Source organism: Acromyrmex echinatior, chromosome 1 (genome assembly GCF_024713525.1).
Source record: "Acromyrmex echinatior isolate Ae372 chromosome 1, ASM2471352v2, whole genome shotgun sequence".
NCBI classification, from domain to species: domain Eukaryota; kingdom Metazoa; phylum Arthropoda; class Insecta; order Hymenoptera; family Formicidae; genus Acromyrmex; species Acromyrmex echinatior.
Window position 1 is genome coordinate 1,655,920 of NC_141852.1, and position 13,411 is coordinate 1,669,330.

The 13,411-nt window shown below is 34.7% G+C and overlaps 1 protein-coding gene and 1 long non-coding RNA gene across 30 annotated transcripts in view; one reads left to right on the forward strand and one right to left on the reverse strand.

Moving 5' to 3' along the window:
* The window catches only part of pHCl-1 (pH-sensitive chloride channel 1), a 673,866-nt gene that overhangs the window by 443,626 nt on the left and 216,829 nt on the right, over nucleotides 1–13,411 (forward strand). The window lies entirely within an intron of this gene.
* LOC147910800 (uncharacterized) lies at nucleotides 859–2,801 on the reverse strand. Its single transcript, XR_015545550.1, has 2 exons — nucleotides 2,701–2,801; nucleotides 859–2,559 (listed from the first exon to the last, which is right to left on the reverse strand). It is a non-coding gene; the product is annotated as an uncharacterized LOC147910800 (long non-coding RNA).

Consider the following 13,411-nt stretch of genomic DNA (forward strand, 5'->3'; position numbering starts at 1 on the left):
ATCTATCTCTCATATCTATCTGTTTGATATGAGTGTAACGTGTAAAGTAATTCAAAGGAGAATAAATCGAAGGAAGAGAGAGAGAGAGAGAGAGAGAGAGAGAGACAGGACCAAGTTTACCAAAATACAAAATGCCAAGATATCCCAAGTAGATATTCGATATTTGCTTTGTTGTATTACATTGAGGAACAAAATTTGACTTTTTTTTTATCTTTGGCATGTGGAGTGTTATTTCTCGAAGATTTTTAGCCGCTGAATTTGAATCCGTACTCAGAAAAATTATATCACATCACATTTTCGAGCAAAATGAAGTAATATAAGCCAAAAATTACAATTTTGGCCATATTTAGAATAGTATTGCAGTTAAGGAAATTTTATTTTGCCAATTTTGTTTACACTGTATCTTAAAATGCTACCTTTTACCTTCAAAATGAATTCTTTGGTTCTGCACGATTTTTTATGATCAAGTTACATGGATTTGAAGTTAAGCATACGCTGTCGCTATGCGCGTCATTTAGCGTAAGACAATATCACATTTCTTGATCACATGTAGCTAGCAAGTGTCATATTTTGATTTGTGTTTCTTATGCCTACTGCACACTGGACGTGATGAACAATAAACAATGAGCGATATCCAATAAAAGCTCTGCTTTTTCTCACATGACGACGCAAAGCAAAACTTTCATTGGATATCGCTCGTCGCTTATCGCTTATTGCGTCCAATGTCCAGTAGGCATTAAGATTCACATGCAAGTATCAAGTGTCAAACAGCGGAAACAGCAACCAATCAATAAGGCAATTTTTACAATGACATAGAAAATAATTTTTACACCACTGCCTATATCGCCAGCTGATTGGTTGCTGTTTCCGCTGCTTAATGCTTGACGCTTGAATGTAAATGCACCTTTAGATTCCGAGATTAGCATGACGGTCGTTAGAAGATTATTCAGCCATAACATGTGTTTCCAGAGTGCACCACGTGGAGACGATCTTTGTTACCCTCCTTTTTTGTATATTTTCTTTATTTAATTTTTTTATTATTTTTATTGTTTTTTTAATTTTTTTAAATTTTTGTTTTACTTTTATTATTCTTTTTAATTTTTAAAATTTTTTAAATGGAACGTAGCTCAAATAAGCTTCTTCGAGTAAACTTCAAATGGTGATAACTTCAAACTCGTAACTTGATCATAAAAAATCGTAACAGAAACAAAAAAAACTCATTTTGAAGATAAAAAATAGCACTTTAAGATAGAGAGAGCGTACATAAAATTGGCAAAATAAAATTTCCTTAACCACAATATCATTATAAAAGTGACCAAACAAGTGTCAATTTTCACCTATATCATCCCAATTTTCTCAGAAATATAACATGATAGATAAATTCTAGAGGACAGCATCGTTTTCAGTGTCAAAAAATGCTTTGAAAATGATATTTCGCAAGCCAAAGATAAAATCAGTGTTTCACAGTATTGTATATTGATTTGTGTATTATTGTGATAAAATTGTCACTTGTTAAAGATTATTAATTGGAGAGTATAAAATTGAGCATTGCCAATAGTTTAATAGTTAGAATATTGCAAATGCTAAAGAAATTAATTAATTCATTTTTTATATATATTGAATTTAATCACATTATCAAAATAAAAGAGTAATATAATAAGCGATTCTTATAAATTACACTTTTATTTTATAGTTTTATTTATCTTATATTGATATTATTTGTATAATAACGCTTATTAATTATAAGTTTATATTATACTATTTATTATAAAATTATTGTTATATTGCACTCATAAATATTTGTCCATTCATACTGTTTCATATTCTTCAAAAGATATATTGTGTATATACCGTGTGTTACATCAACATATTGGTCAATATGTCGAGTTATTTAATAAATGTAATATCTTTTTTAGCAGACGTTACATTTATAAAATTGATCGATATATCATAATATATTTTATAAATATAATACCTGCTAGTGAAGGCATTATATTTATAAAATAGTCGATATATACTGAACATATACACATATGATCAATATGTTGACTCAGTACATAGAGGACGTTTCAGACCTAACGCATCTGCTAATTACAGATTCTTGAAGTAATTTGGAAACGAAAAGTCTAATATCAAAAACTATTATAGCATCGAAGCTATAATAGTTTTCAAATTAGTAGCGATTAAAGTTTACTAATCACAGAGCTGACATTTCGCACGCTCAAGCATGATGATATATGACAAGTGGTGAAATGTGTCACGAGAGTTCTCTCAGCAACTTCAAGATTATCATATATGCAATGATATTTTTATTAAGTAATTGTTCTTGCTTTTATATGAAATCTGTTTGTACATTGTGTACTCATAATTAATATCGAAGCATATAATAAAGTAATAATTTAATAGCGAAATATTACATGTATTAAAATAAATTCGTAACAATATTCGTGTGCTTTGTATGCAAGTAAATATTGTATTTTTGTAATAAGTAGATAAACTGTTATTAACGTAAAAATAATCAAATGTGTTAATAAGGCAAGGCTTAAAATATGTAAAATACTAATTTAACTATTAGGTGTTGGAATTAATTCGTAGCGTTTTACAAGTGATGGGAAGTACTTTCATTAATGTATTTTTTAATGCTCATGTGAAATAAATAACATTCTTTCATTAAAAAACGCTACGAATTAATTCCAACACCTAATAACTCTAATACTTATATCAAATTATTATGGTACGTATTTCTTAATAATTATCCTAGTGAGATGTTGAAAAAAGTAAAAAATATAGAAATTAATATAAATTACAACAAAACATATATATGTCAATAAAATTCATAGAGGCAGTAAATCGATATACACAATTTTTACTTATCAATCTTTTGTGGTCACACCTCCTGAGAATTTTATGTTGATCACACAGGCAAAATGATTCCAACTTTAATTGACCAACTTTAATTGACTAACTTTAATTGACCAACTTTAATTGATTAGAAAACAACTTATAGCAAGTTGTTTTTTAAAATCACAAAAATTATTGAACATACTTTAAACATTATAGAATAGGTTGAAATATATGTAGTAGCTTTTCAAAATTTTTTTAACATATTTAAAAAATCGCAAAGGCTGATATCCAAGGAACAATATGCGATTGAAGGTTCAAAAAGGTATTTTAAATTTTGGTATAAATGACAGTTTAAGTCTCACTAAAAAAAAAACTTTAAAAATATAAAGCCTCACACCTTTTTGGAATCCCCAGATGATCACAAAAGGTTAATTAAAATATGCATTAATTTATAAGCGATCGTGAATTATTTTAATATTTTGTATTTTTGTAAAATTTAATTTATAAGTTTTTAATACGTCTTATACAGAATATGCACAACAAACTAAATTATAAACCGAGATGTGTCCTATGTGATCGTGTTGAATCTTGGTATCTAATAACATTTTCTGTTAAAATGTATCGTTTTTGATATTTTTTACGTTAAAAATAGTTTGTCTACTTATTACAAAAACATTTACCGCGCATACAAAGCACATGAATATGACTACGAATTAATTTTGATACATGTCATAATATCTCGCTGCTAAATTAATATTTTGTTATGCTTCGATATTAATTATGTATGCGCAATGTACAAATAGATTTTATATAGAAGCACGAACAATATCTTAAAAATGACATTGCATATTTCATAATCTTGAAGTAACTGAGAGAGGCTTCGTGACACATCTTTACCACTTATAACATTACAATCCGAAGCGCCACTACGGTCTAAGTAAGATGTTGAACTAATATATATATTATTCAAACGAATGAATTAATTTCAGAAATAATAATTACGTGTCGATATGGTTGTCGACATTAACGCAATTAATCTGAAATGTAATAATCCCCCCAAAAATTGCATTCCGTGCGAGCGTCCTGAGCCTTTAGACTACCGAGACCTTAGCAATATTTTTTCGCAATAAGTTTATTACAGTTTTTTAAGATTAATTTGGGGAATTTTTGGGGGGATTATTACATTTCAGATTAATTGCGTTAATGTCGATAACCATATCGACACGTAATTATTATTTCTGAAATTAATTCATTCGTTTGAATAATATATATATTGGTTCAACATCTTAATACTTAGACCGTAGTGGCGCTTCGGATTGTAATGTTATTTAATATAAACAGTCTTGTTCCTATCTTATTGTTTACCATTTATCATATATCATTATACCTGAGTGCGCGAATTGTCAGCTCTGTGATTAGTGAACTTTAACGTTACTAATTTAAAATAAAAACTATTATAAATAGTATAATAGAGAGAGATCTAACTCGAGAGCTCCAAGGGGAATGCGGAGCGCGGGGATTTTTCGGAGTTGGAGTAGGGGGAGGGGGGTATGATGTTATGCGGAGTGGCAGTAAGACATCACAAATTTTGAGGATTGTAGTCACGTATAAGACAACAAAAAGAGAATATTGTTATGAACAAAAACAATACAAAAACAAATGGTTATAAAACGAAAAATGTCTTCGCCAATATATGCTCCGTCGTTTTTCGGCCACGATATGGCGTAATATAATTTTTCTAGAAACAACATTTATTAATTATTTTAAATATGACCAAATTTCATAATTAATCGATTGAATGCCAATATCTGGCTGCTATCGAAATCGATGATATTGAAACGCAATGTCTCCCTCCCTTGATAAAAGAGTCTCGATCGTTTATTCTTTTTGGAGAAAGAATATGACAATTGAACATGTTTCAATATGTTTAGGAGAAGTATAAATATAAGTGAAATTTGATAGAATGTATAAATAGTAAGTTGTCATAAATTTTTATAAGGGTAGAAGCATGTCAAAGATAAGTACGTAAAGATTGGTCGCAATAGAAATGATTGATATTTCGAGCGCCGACATCTGGTGCTATTAAAAATTAGTGTTTTTATACATATATGATACGTATATACGTACACAAAAAGAATTGAAATACACTTTAAGTAAAACACTTTAAGTGAAATTCTAGAATTTTAAAATTTCTTATGTTTATGAGGATATAATTTTGAAGCATTCCTAAAAAAAAATAGAAAAAACGATACCTATTCCGATTAAAGAGAAGGGTACAGCATGAATTTGAGTTTAGAAGTCTAGAAGCGAGCTTTCTTAAAGTCGTATTGAATAATTGATGGAAAATATAGTGCATATTGTTCATAATATACCAGAAAAAGACCTGATGAACATCGTCGAAATATTCGAATATGTGAATTTTGAGACAATAATGGATAATGATGAGGACGCATTATCGGAGAATAGCGGCTATAATCAGAGTGAGAATCAGAGTGAAGACACTAAAAGCAAAATAGTGTATCCTGAAAAAATAATGGCACTGAACGTGATGACGAAACACTACGCGATATATTTTTATTATACAATAGGTAGTTCGTCAATTTTATGTATATCGTGATGAGATTAGCGAACATCGAACACATTCGATGTACACCATTCATAAACATGTTATCAAATCGCATGCAACCATACATGGCAAATACTATTCGAAGTGTAGAAGTCCATGTTATTTAATATTTCCATATAATATGTGCTCTATTTGTACAAATTAAAAAAGATTTGAACTGGACAAATATATAGAACACTGTATATAGTGTATAAAGTTTTTTTTCATTCAAGCTTCAGTTACAAGCGTTAAAACATGTACAAAATAAAAAAATATATATGTACATCGAAAATTGATCGAGTGCAAGGGTCCCTTGTCACCAAATCCGCCAAGTCCACCACCGTTGAAAGAGAAAGCGAGATATTGGGAATGTCCTGGAGAAAAAGCATCAAAGTCGCACCAATGTCACCATCAACGTCGACAAAATATAAGTCAAACGGTATGTATTTTCTTTGTTTACAAATGTTTTTATAGTGACTAGTGTTAATGCATTTTATTTTTTAAAAGCGAACCGTAATCAACAAGTTTTTTGTTCTCTTTTACCAGAAAGCACTGCTATTGATGCTCAAGCCTACCAAACACCACTGATCTTAGCCGACGCTCGAGCAACCAAACATCGTTGATATTCATTGCCATGGATACCTACGTTATTGCTCGATGCCTGATTGCATTTCTTAAAAATATTTTTTTAGTACTATATATAAACCAATGCAATAATAATAATAATAATAATAATAATAATAATAATATTGGGAGTACAAATTAGTTCGGTCCGTTTTTCAAAAGATGGCTCCGGCTGTTGTGAATGGTTCATAATGACAGCTCATTTTGGCGTTTTCAGAGAGGTTAGACATCTGCTAATATATATAATATTCAGTTTATATCGCTTTGAGTTTCATACAAAAACTTTGATTTTTACTGTGTTTGAAATGTCGAATTTTGTGTTAACCAAGCAGCATTTGCAGGAGGTTCTAATTTTCTGCTTTAATTAGAAGAAAAGTGCAGCTGAAGCCATCGAATGCTTGTCGAAGTTTATGGTGACTCTGCTCCAACTGATAAATCATGTAGGAAATGGTTTTGACGTTTCAAGGATGGAGATTTCAGCATTGAAGACAAGCCTCGCTCCGGACAGCCAAAAAAATTCTAAGACAAAGAATTAGAAGCATTACTCGAAGAAGTCAGAATCAGAGTCAAACGCAAGAGGAGTTTGCAGAATCATTGGGAGTAACTCAACAAGCCGTTTCTGCACGATTGAGAGCCATGAGAATAATTCAAAAACAAGGAAATTGGGTGTCTTATGAACTGAAATCAAGAGACGTTGAAAGGCGATTTTTCACTTGCGAACAGCTGATTCAAAAACAACAAAGAAAAGGTTTTTTGCATCGGATTGTGACTGGAGATGAGAAGTGGATATTCTACGACAACCCCAAGAAGAAAAAATACTACGCTAAGCCCGGTCAATCGTTGCCATCGACCTTAATATCAACACCAAAGCCGAACATTCGAAGATCATGCTCTGTATCTGGTGGAACCAAAAGGATGTTGTTTACTATGAGCTGATGAAACCTGGCGATTCCATTACGAGCGATCGGTATCGGCTACAATTGATTCGTTTGAGCCATGCATTGCGAGAAAAACGGTCGGAATACGAGCAAAGACATGATAAAGTTATTTTTCTTCATGACAACTCGGCCTCATGTCGCAAAAGTCATAAAAAAATATTTGGAAACGCTCAAATGAGATGTTTTACCGCACCCGCCGTATTCTCCGGATATTGCTCCTTCTGATTACTGGTTGTTCCGAAGGATGCAACACGATTTGGCAAATCACCGGTTCACTTCTCCAAAATTGAATCATCTCCAAAGACAAGTCATTTTTTCGAGATGTAATTCGAAAATTGCCTGAGAGATGGGGAAAAAGTAGTAGCCAGCGATGGACAATACTTTAATTAATCTGTTCATTCATTTTGTTTTGAAATAAATGCATTTTTGAACACAAAAAAACGGACCGAACTAATTTATACTCCCAATAATAATAATAATAAATGGTTTTATATTTTTTAATCCCTGTTTAATCCTGTTTGTTTGTTTCATCCTTTTATGTACCTGATCCATCATAGCAATTCTATATTATTCTTGATATTATAGCTATTTTTTATTCAGTAATTTTTTATACACATGTACAGTCGTAAAAGATCCTTTCTGTACCAAAAAATAAAAAAGACACAAATCGTATGTTCCAGCCCCCTATTTTATGCGTGAAGAAATTACATCACAATTTTTAGATTAAAAATTTTTTTATTTATTTCTTTTACATAATTTTTTTCTTACGCAAAAAAAACTATAGCCACAGTCGAGGAGCTGATTTTTATCAAAGTAATCGCTAGCGCATATTACATTTGATACATCTTTTATAATCTAATCTTAGCATCCGTTATAGTGAATACGATATTCAAAATCGTGTAAACTTTGTATCAATTTTCTCGATGATACCAACCAATTGATCGAATGCTAATTCAATGCATTGTTCTAAGTTGAACATAAACAATATTGTTGATTCAGTCATCATTAAACGTCGGATGATTCCAAGCATATAATTTTAGCATTTTCAATCATATTGAATCGCACAGACAGCGATCCAATGCTAATAAAATTACCTTTGTGATACTTTCGAAGACAATTTTGAATGTTTAAAGTTGTTCCTTTCTATGTTTCAATAGATAGTATTGAAACATAGAAATAAATATATAATTTGTTTCACGATTTGTTATCTCCTATCGCAATCTCCACATAGCGGTGGGCCAATGTTGACCAATTTCTAGAAATTTGTATTCCGTACATGTATTTCCTGCTTAGTATACGATTCGTATGATGCACAGACGCGCTATGAAAAAATATAAAAAAAACATTAAATAGTCAATTAAATAAACGAAACGATTATATAAAAGAAACATTAAATAATTAATTTGAAAAAATATAAAAATGGGGAATTCTTAAACTTACTTGGCACATCTTTCATAAATCATGGAGTTTCATCATTATTCTGAAGTGGAACGTAATATTAGGTGTACAAATAAGTTTCCGCCGTTTTTAATCAAAAATTAAGCATTTATTGTGAAAGAACGATACATAATGTTTTATTGATGTAAATCAAAATGTAAATGCAAGTTCTTTTTGCATTTGGCACGAATCTTCATTCAATAATGCTTCCAATTCCGCGTCTTCGTACACTTTCGGCCTTCCGCTACGTTCTTTGTCTTCGACGTCAAATTCACCGTTCTTAAATTTTTGAAACCATTCACGACAACTTCTCTCACTTAAGGCAGCCTTACCATATGCTTCTACAAGCAATCGATGAGCCTCAGCTGCAGATTTCTTCAAATTAAAGAAGTAAATCAAAAGTTCCCGCAAATGACGCTTATTCGGCTCAAAATTCGGCATTTTCGCACAAAAAAAATATATGATGCTGATACAAAATCGCTAGTATTTCAAGGTTATGTTGTTGACAGATGTCCAACCTTATGATATAATGTTTTACATCAGACAATTTTGACCATAGCTTGCTAGTGGCGCTGTTTTTCGTCAAACGGCGGAAACTTATTTGTACACCTAATTTTTTCGTGTTACTTCCTACAATGGAGTACATTGTTGCTGCTGCTATTGTTGGACTTTTCATACAAGTGACTAAAGCAATACTGAACGTATAAAGATTGCGTATAGCTCTAACCACAAACAAATTGCGAGGAAGGGGATATTTGTGCAGGAAAGTAGAATAGATAGGTGGATTCTAAATAACTATGCGTTAGTGCGTATATGTGCGATATATGCGTGCGAATCCGTGGATCCGAGGAAAAGGAGCACATAACCGGGATCTGAGGTAGAAATTTTGTTCTTTTTCTCCAATCTATACTTATCATATTATTCTCTCCCATGTTTTCCTTTCGCACGTGATTTAATTATTATAAATAGATGTGATATTTAATGATATGATATAATAAATAATTAGGATAATATTTTTTATGAATGTAATATAACATAGTAGCTAATATGATAATATTTTTATTAATGTAATACAAATGGTCAAACACACTTTCTCATCGACTAATTCAATACTTATTAAATCGTATTACTACTATTACTCAACAGCTATTATTAACTAATTCTTAATGAAAAGAAAGGAGAAAGAAATTTAAAATGTATTTTAAAAAAATCTCATATTTTATTTTAAATTTAATACATTTCTTTTTAGCGTTGCGACCACCAATTGTATATTCTGTAACGCACATTCTTAACATGTTTTACACATCGCATAATACTGGTAATATGTAGTATTAGCAGACACATTCTTCTTGAAGTCAAACTATGCTTACATCCACTGTAGCGCTCTTGATAAATTCGTTTTTGTCGCAAGCAGTCAATGACCGCAAAAAGTCCTTTCTCGACAAACGAGAGTACGTTAAGCAGCATTTCGAAGCAGTCGATTCCGTAATATGTTTTACGAAAACGCGCATACATATCAAACAGAATGGCATCTCTTTTATCTCTTTTTAAAATTCAAATTTAAATCATCGTACGGATAAAAATCTGAATTTAGACGTTTCAAGTTACTCAAATTATAAGTGTCGAACACGCTTATATCTTGAAAAATGTTGTTCTTTCGACTGATCTGTAAAGCAAAGATAACGTATCGCGGCTTCTTGAGCTGAGCAACCGTCTTGACGGCCCATGAATGTTTGGTCGTGTTTTGTAAAAGAGGATATTCGTACAAATCCCACGAGAGAAAACTCATGCTCTGATAACGATCACTTTCCAATACTAGCATCGACAGCTTATTTATTTCGCTCCATAACACATGCGGCATTCGCCACTGCATTTTAAGCTTAATTCAAGCATCGGGTTTGTCGCCGGATGTCCAATTAGACAATCGTTGCGCGATCTTATCAAAATGAACTCGTGGTGACAACTACGTTTGTAATCCTCGCAAAAGCCCAACAGCATATTGTGGTATGCAAAAATTAAAATGTCCTTTCTTCGTGTCGGATCTAGTGTTCCATCCAGCGTTCAGCGCAATCAAAGATTTGTCATACGTCAGCGATACGTAGTTCTTGATGGTACTGGTAATTCCGACGTTTCTGTTGCGATCAATCTCCACACCGTTGAGTTCGTATCCAATTTCATTAAACATGAACGCGATGTAATTATTTTCCAATACCGCGGTAGCACCTCGGACCTTTCTGTTTCTCGTCAGTTTTCCCTCAACATATAAAAAGCTTTCGCACGGCAACGTGTATAAATCCTATTGCTGCATAGGTATTCTTATTTCGTTGCTATATCCAAATGTTGTATTAGCAAACGGATTGTATGTGTGAGTCTCAAACTTTACGATGCGATTGTCGAAGATCGGATCGTTCTTAATGTTTAGGATATCAGTCATATCGAAAGTTGCGTACCGTGAACCCCAAAGATTTAAAAAATTTAACGTTCGACGGAATGAGTTTCTTCTTCCTGATGTAACTGGATGAGCAAATGTTATAGATCGGTAATGTTATCGGTCTTGTAAAACGTTATCTCTCTGCGTGCGCTCCGCTCCGTTCAATACGAGCATCTCACGCTCGCTCTATCGCTGTCGTCATCGCACGTGTAATCTGACGGTGATCTCTTCTCGAAAATCGAATAATCGTTCGTTTTGATCGACAACGTGTATCGTAAGATCCTTAATGCTCCGTGCGGTGATCGGCAAGTAAATGATTTGCGCGGGTCTTTCTGATATTTTATATCCCGGCGGCACGCTCGGCGAAAAAAATTCGTATATTGTGTGTGCATCTTTGCCATTGCTGTACGCGTCCACGGTCACATTACATTCTACGCGGATAATATTTACGTTCATTATGTTGATCGACACGTTCGATTCGTGCCATCTTCGCGGTCACAGTATATGCTTTGACGAGAATCCGCGATCCGACGCTATTGGACTTGTCAAAGTTAATTCTGTAGGCGCATCTAATCTCACATCTCATCGCGTTGTAATTTGCGCGAAGCGTTATCGGGTATTCTCCATCCTCGCCATCGTCATGGGTGTTATTGTTACTGTTACCACGTACTGTTACTACGTCAACGATTTCAAGTGCGTCGCGGCGAGGACGTTTCTGTAAAATCGCACGTTTCAAAAATTTGTTTATGTCTCGCACTTTGTAGGAATCCTTGGGAATTATAATTTCCGCGTCGTCTTTGCCGAAATAAAATTTTTTGTTCGATTCGTTCGATATCATGTGATAAGTTTCAAAAATCATTAGATCGAGCTCGTAGTCGTCATCATACAACTCTATGGCAGGAAAGTAGTTTGTCGTGAGGATACTGCTCTTCCCGCTCAGCGTAAGTGTCAACGACATTACGGAAAAAGCGTTCGATGAATACTGTGATTTCGCGGCACCTCAGGTTTTATAAATTCGCGCGTATCAACCATTCGTAGAAACCGCAAGCACATTTGTCCGTAGAAGTTCTGATTATACATTTGATAGAACGTGCAATTGTACTCTATCGTCGTAACATCGTTTCCGAAATATTGCACCAGTTCCTTAGGTGGTCGAAGATTACCGAAACTGTCAAAGTACACTACGCGGTTGTTCCTCTTCGCGTAGACTACCCAATGAATATCTGGCCCTGTCGCATCGTCCAGATTTACGATATCGCTTTCGTTTCGACGCGCGCGGCTCGTCGGTAAAGTGTTAGGCATGAAAACACCTTTAAAGTACGGTACGCACGTACGTCTCACGAGCACGTATAATTGCACGTGGTAGTTGCACCTGAGGGCAGTTTTATCGTCTCTTTGGCGTTTTTTTTTTCTTCGCTGCTACACCCTGTTTATAGGGGCTGAGACACAATCCGCATTCCATCGCGCGATCGTGACGTTGCAGCTCCTCGAGCTGACGTCGCGCGGTTTTGCTATCGTTTACCGCTTTCGCCACATTGGCCGCTCCGCCAAACAAGGATCCGAACGTGCTCAACATTGACAGAAAAAATAACGCGTCGCCTCGTTTCGTCATCGGTAGTTCCGTTTTTTTGTTGTTTTTTTCTTTGTTGTCGTCTTCTTCTTCGGTTTCATGCCCATGCCGATCTTGATCTTGACTTTCATCGCTGCCCAAATAGCAGCAGCGGCGGCTCTTTCGCTCAGAGTCGAATCTCTCACGGTGATGCGTCCTAGCGCTTTATCGGCTAATACTTTGTCTATCGGTGAGATCGTTGCTCTGAGAATACGCAATGTCGTGTTCTCGGCACGCCGCGTCCAGCAGATTTATGCCCGCATCACTTCTGGCTAATCGCTTCGTAAGCCGAGTGCCCGGACTGCAAAACTGGTAGCCCGGGATATGTAACTCGAAAGAAAGCGCGTTTATCGCTCGATTCAACAGACCGCCGCGCGACGCCAACATTAACTACCTTTAAGTCCTTTATCTTCGGTGTCGGATCGTCGATGTGCATCCGCTGCCACGGCTGATTGTAGCTCGTCGCGACGATACGTTCGAACCACTGAATCCTCCTTCACGTGTTCAGGAAGCTTGTCCCACACGTAGTCGATATAGTCACCATACACGCATAAGAGTACGACCTTCGGTATACACTGCAGTTGCTCGGCGCTCAAGTCCTGAATGTCGAAAGGATGACACAGAGATATACATTTTGTTACTCGCGGATTCGCGTGCCTTTAAATAGGCGGTCGAGAGCGCACAACCCGTAGTGTGAGCATGAACTTTGTACGCCAACCGCTGACGATACGCGTCACGAACTGCGACGCGAAATCGCGAATAATGGGAGGCGGCGTGGAGAAGCGCAAGCACGACGAAATGCTGCCGAGTACTATACGCGCGATTATTTGCGGCCCACCGAATTGCGATAAAAACCAACGTTCTCATAAGCTTGATCGAGAGCCTGAATGGCGTACGTTTCGAGAACGTGTATACTCAAAATT